Source organism: Puma concolor, chromosome D3 (assembly GCF_028749965.1).
Source record: "Puma concolor isolate L17-30 chromosome D3, mPumCon1.1.hap2, whole genome shotgun sequence".
Lineage (NCBI taxonomy): Eukaryota > Metazoa > Chordata > Mammalia > Carnivora > Felidae > Puma > Puma concolor.
In genome coordinates, this window is record NC_141678.1 from 62,750,746 (window position 1) to 62,757,584 (window position 6,839).

A 6,839-nucleotide genomic window follows, 5' to 3' on the forward strand; every position below is an offset into this window, starting at 1 on the left:
CAGATCTCATTAGACAATGCCAGACAAATTGAAGTGTCTTTAAGATATTTTCAGTATGTTAAAAAAGAAAACTTCATTCATCCTTTAAAGATAAAAAAACACAAACATCATACATTCTCTTAAACCCCTATTAACTGGAAGTTAATAACTTCCAGTGTAATACAGAAGTAAAAATTATATAGAAATATAAAATAAAAAATTGTTCAAGTTATGGGATTCATTCAATAATTGTTTTGGGGGGCACCAGGGTGGCTCAGTTGGTTGGTTGATTTTGGCTTAGGTCATGACCTCATGGTCATGAGACTGAGCCCCACACAGGGGCTGTGCTAGGCATGGAGACTGCTTAAGATTCTCTCTCTCCCTTTACTCTCTCTCAAAAAAATTTTTTTTTTAATAATTGTTTTTGATCTTTGGATGATTATTAAAAAGTAAGAAGAAACAGTAGTTCATGCTCATTATAAATTACTTCATCAACAAACATTTGTTTATGAGACCTGCACTATACCAGAAGGTGATAAAAAAAAAAAAAATCCTTAATTCTTTGCAGAGTACACTGAGATTAGCCTCAGGAAAAAAATAGGAGACAGATTTTCTAGGAAAAAGTTGAAGAGAATACTATGAAATTGTACTCAATCTTGGCCTAGTTATCAGTAATGATGGATATCTACATATTTCTTATAAAGCATATCATCATGGATTCTGTTGCATCATTAGTAACTATGTAAATGGGAAATTTCATGTAACCAACAATAAAAACAAAGCCATGGCACAGTAATGTGCTTTTTATGGAATCCATCCAGACCTTTCATTCCTAGAAATTTCACAAAGAAAGCATACACGTGATCAGCAGGTCTATAAACTAAGACCTTGGTTATGAAGGGCAGCAAAGCATTACAGGTGTAAACAATGCTAAAATCTGAAGTTAAGAAGTTCCCATTATATTTTGGATTTCCACACCAAAAGAGAACACCTGCCTTTCACCTCTCTTCCTCTCTCCCACTCTCCCAGCCTCTGCACATGGATAAAGAATTTGTAATGTTGCCAACCTTGCCACTTAATGATCTGGATGCATCTACATAATGGCCTCCCGATACTGGCCATTATGGATGAGATTCACGTTATTTATAAATCAGCTCTCTTGTTCCTGCATATTCCTGAGTTTATCATCATTAAGGAGGAGAAATGTTTCTCAACAAAAGGCCCAGGCACTATGGTGATAGACACAATAGTAACTGTTAGATACACAGATAGGCATGTTTCCATTTTGGTCTTTTGTATCTATCTTCACTTGTCCCAGATATGCCATTTTCTGATTCTCAGGGTGAAGAATGTTTTGAAATACATTTGCGTATTCATGGATTGTTGGCTGTATTCACATTTTTTATATTCAGCTAATATTTAAATGTATTTAGGAAACAGGCCTCAATTTAGATTTGCAATGTGGTATGAAATATCATAAAGGGAAATCACTTTCAGGCTGTTAGATCTGGTGCAGCTGGGGAGACAGAGAGGTTCAAAACATCTGTCAGCCCACAACGTTTTCACAAACCCTTTCCACACTCAACAATACTGAGTGATGTGGCTGCTAACCCAGAAAATGTAAATACCTGTAGAAACATGAGAGCAATGGAATGAACCTAATTTTCAAACATTTTATTTAGATTCTTACCAGTTCACAGGCTGAATTCCTTTGGGCAGACTAATATCCTCCAGATGTGGGCCTGTGTCTATGCCAGTTTTTAGTGTGGTTTAGTGTATGGCTGGAAAAGACAAGGAAGCACTTCCCATAAGGAGAAAAAAATATTAAAAAAAAAAAAGGTTTTGAAGGAAGCAGCTATTTTGAGAAGACATCCGTACCTTCATCAGCACCTAATACATTAACTCTCAGTTCCATATTTGCCTGTAGGCAATTAGCCCTGTGGATTCTGTACAGAGCGAATGAGATCTAACCATATAAAAGTATAGGTCCTAACTTTACACGTGTTATATCCTGTGGCCTCAGGCTAAGCTCCATAGCCCTGTTAGTCATCTTACAAAGTTACCTGGGCAAGAGCACAATCTGATTCTACTGCCTGACAGAACAGTTCATTGATATGGATATAATGGTGGCATCTCTCCTCCATAAAGGATTCTAAATGCATCTCTTTTATAGTGAATAAAATAGTCAAAAACAGAACCCAACTCATGGGCAGTACTTAGTAAAGTTTTGAGGATGAGGTTGACAATGTCGTCATGATGATGGGGGTGATGAAGGCAATATTAACAAAGAAGATCTTCTCCAAGATTTCTACCCGTCAAGGGAAAGTAATTTTCTTGTGTGCAACCACCAAATAAAGAAATAAATAAAACAAGCAAAATACAAATCACAAACAAAAACAAAAGTCATTTTATGCTGTTTGTATTGTCAATGATGTGTGCGTCCATGTGTGTGTGTGTGTGTGTGTGTGTGTGTGTGGTGTGTGCCTAACTGAAAAGGAAAGAAGTCAGAATTAATAGCTGAGACTGTTGCAAACATCCAAATTCCAGTTGTGGCCTGAGATAAATGGCACCCTATGGCGGTATATCCTTCTTTCCACATGTAGCAATGGCTCAAAGTCAGACAATGAAGAAGTCATGGCCTGTCTCTGGCAAAATTTACACTGATTAGAGAAAAGATCACTCAACAAACATCCCGGCCCACTCACATGATCCTGGAGACACATAATCTATATTCATAAAGCATTTTAGGATAATTAAATATCAGGTTCCAGGACAGTACAAGATACAATTAATCATTGAGACAAACGAAGAATCTCCATTCAGCTAAACACACTTCACATCTGGGGGGATAAGGGAGCTTAGTAAGATTTTTTTTACGCATCTGCTCAGGGTAGTGGGTTTGCAGCACTCTCATTTGCTATGTAATTTTCCTTCGACAAGCAGTAGTTTAGAACCAACTGATTACAAACTGAGAACAATGAGACAACCTTGTAACAATTTCAACACAGAAGAGTCCAGATTATACTCAGTGGAAATCAGAATAGTGTTACAGGTATCACTATTTATCCAATATGATTGTAAAATAACTCAATAATTAGTAATTAGTAATTTTTTTTAAAATATGACATTTATTGCCTTGCTCAGAATGTAAGACCTTTGGATCAAGAATTGTGTGATATATTTCTTCTGCATTCTCATCAACACTTGGTATAGTACCTTGCAATGAGTAGATACCCAATAAATAACTGTTGATTGATAATTGAATTAATATTTTTGACATGCAGTTCTGATTATAACATTATTGTACACACAAAAATTGTGACAGGCTTCTTGTTGGCTGTAGAATAAAGTGTAAGACTTTTAGCCTTTAAGTCATTCTGTATCTTATAACGGAGCCCCAAATGACCTTTCCGACTGTAATTTCCCCCTATTGCCCTCACAGAGCTCACTGTCTCCTATTTATATGTCACGTTTCTTTCAATTTCTTGGTTCAATTTGTTTCTTTCATACAAAACATTCATTTTCTCATCATCTCATAACTTTCCTGGTCAAATGTTACTTCCTCATGTTCCCTTCCCTAATTCTCCCTGAGATTCTCAACTGCAGTGATCATTGTTTTATTTGAACCCCCACAGATTATTAGACATCACTTTCTCAGGGCTTAAGTTCTGCAGTCATTCTTGTGTATGTCATATTTGCTATCATTCAGTAAATACCCCGAAGGCAATATCTGCCCCAAAACTTTGATTCAACTTAGAAAAATCCAAAATCTTATCATCTTTGAAACCCAAGGCTCTTAAACAGAGAAGTTCCCAGTAAATATTTCTTGATTTAACCTATTGATTAATTTACTCATATAAAAGATAAAAATCTTGGTATAAAGTCAGATGAAGCAACTAAAAATATTTCCGTTTTGGTATAGATATTAGACTCATTCTGAGTTCTTCTGAATGGTGTGATTTGGCTCAGGAAGGATTTAGTGAATGACATGCTTAGTAACTTTTAGGAGTCCCTCCAGCCATGGCAGATTCATCCATATCCGGCCACATGTTCCTTTCCTCCATTTCCTAAACTCCTTACCTCACCTGCTACTGTAAGGTTTTTCCTTCTTCACTCCATTTACCCATATCACTTCCTTGCTGACTTTATACCTATTCCATCCTTGTGTCCTTGCCTTGCCCATGTAATTAGGTTGCTCCTAACCTGGCTAGCTTTCTGACAACAGTTTTGTCTCTCTAGTTTGGCCCAACACAAGAGAATAAGAAAAATCACGGGTTCATTCCTTGGATGAATGAATTATCACTGTTATGCTTCCTGTAAGAGAAAGAGGCAATAAATACAAAACTCACTCCCAACATAAGCAGTCACACTTGCATTTGGTAAGGAAAAGTCTATTCCTTCAAAACAACATACATACGCTACTTAGAAGATATCTATATAGTCTAGCAAATTTCTGGACTTTTCTTAGAAAATATATGACTGTATTTTTCCAGGAAGACCTCCAAGGAAGTACTAGATTGTGACATTCTCAAGAGGATGATTATGCATTATTCACTGCCACATCCTAAGTGTCTGGTGCACTGCCTATGATACAGTGGACCCATTGCAAATATGTGACAAATGAATATTTATATATTAATAAATGAATGTAGTTCCTCCATGGTCCCCCATTTCGAAGAACGTGGTCCAAGTTGTCCTCTCATTTTCTTCTCATGATGAGCATGCCATATGCAAGAGCTCTGCTATCTATCTGCCAAACACCGACTCCTCAAAACAGGTAACTGTAGTCCTTAGATAAAGGGAGAAGATATGGAAAGGAGAGAGGGCATAGGACGAAAGGACTTAGAAAAATGTCCAGGAATAAAAAGGGAATTTATAAAATTACAAAAATGCCTTTTATTTGTGCGGCAGCTTACTGTATTTTCCAATGTGCTTTTGAATGTATTTTCTCTATTAAGTCTCATGATGATTCCAAGGAAGCCAGATAGGTATTATTCCTTTTGCACCCCTGTAGTTCCACACACATTACACATTATATTACAGATGAGAAAGCTGATATCTCAAAGTAGACCCAGCTAGTAGGTTAAGGATCTCCCAATTCCAGAATTCAACTCAATGTTTATAATGACTATTTTAACTTGGCCTCAATTCATTGTGCTACACAGATACTACAAAGAATGATCTTGGCTTGTTTTTTGCCAGCTCCCCTTCTTTCCATCACCCCAATCTCTCTTCTTTGTTTTCAGTTTAGATGGATAAGGGATCCAAAACAAGGACCACTCATCATTTCCTGAAATACTTTTGTTTTTCCTTATATTCAAGAAGCCTTTCACGCCATTTTCTTGCCTGTCAGTGCTGAGGCAATGACCCCCCACTTCTACCCCATGTGCTCCCAGTTACTCGGCTCATTTACTGGGAATGAATAATTGATTCCAATTACTACATCCATAGCTAAGCAAGTTCTGAAGAATCCCAGTGAAGCGGAGGTGGAAGTACCGTTAGGACTAAGAGGCTGCAACGTAGCAGTCTAGTGCTGTCTTTAGCATGGTATGGCTGAAAAGTGGCTGGTTCAATCAGGCACAGGAAAATACCTGCTCTCCACAAGATTGCTACATTCTTCTCTAAAAGAAATTTCTGAGGTTGTCTTCTCAAACCATTTTGAAAAGAAAAGCTTACCACTTAGTTTTTTTGCATTTCATCCTTTTTGCAGTAATAATACACAGTGCTATCCAGGGGACAGCAGCAGGTGGAAGAAACACATGAAACCACTCTAAGAATCAAGGGTCCCAATTTCTGGTCTGGGGCCCCACTCTCATTTATTAGGAAACCCTAATTGTCAAGTAGGTTACCTGAGTTCAAGATGCAGTGCCTGGGGCGCCTGGGTGGCGCAGTCGGTTAAGCGTCCGGCTTCAGCCAGGTCACGATCTCGCAGTCTGTGAGTTCGAGCCCCGCGTCAGGCTCTGGGCTGATGGCTCAGAGCCTGGAGCCTGTTTCCGATTCTATGTCTCCCTCTCTCTCTACCCCTCCCCCATTCATGCTCTGTCTCTCTCTGTCCCAAAAATAAATAAACGTTGAAAAAAAAAATTAAAAAAAAAAAAAAAAAAGATGCAGTGCCTGATAAGGTAAGCCTAAATGACCTTTCTGCTAAGACAAAGGCCTTTCTCCCTCTAGAACTACATACAACCCATGTCGGTGAGCTCAGAGTGGCTGGGGTTCATCATCATTTAGCCCCCTGCCAGGCATCTTCATCCAAGGCACACACATAGTAGGTGGTCTTGCCTGGCTGTCCTTTGCCAACCTGCCCTCTGAATGTGTAATTCAGGCTCTAGGAGCCTCCAGCATTGTGACATTAATATGGGAAAATTCCTCCTGACCTCTCCTGTCTCCTCCTGCTCCCCCCTTCCTTGAGCAGAATGTTCCAAACACCTTCAGCTTTGCTCTCCCTCAACTCATCTGGCCCCATTTGGACTTGGCATTCAAAAGGATGCTATTCCAGATTGCTAATGTTTACCCTAGGTCCCAGACTCTCCAATATATAGCACTACTCTCCTCTCTAACAGCTTAGGATTCATCCTACCAATGCTTAGACCACTGACCTGATCTGGAAAATGGGTATATTTTCTGCTGCATAGAGAGGTTACTGTGATAATAAATGGTCAGACTATAGCTACGGAGTTATTTTCGGCAAATATATAAACCAGTGTTATACCAGGGCAGTACCTGGCATTCCAGGCAGACAGAGCAGATGTCTTGAAAGGACAGGAAAACAGATGCCTAAGTGCAGTTACACGCTTCTATCCCAGGGAGGCAGGAGCACCCAGATAGCTGCTGACCTCCTTACCCCCATTTACTCACCTGGA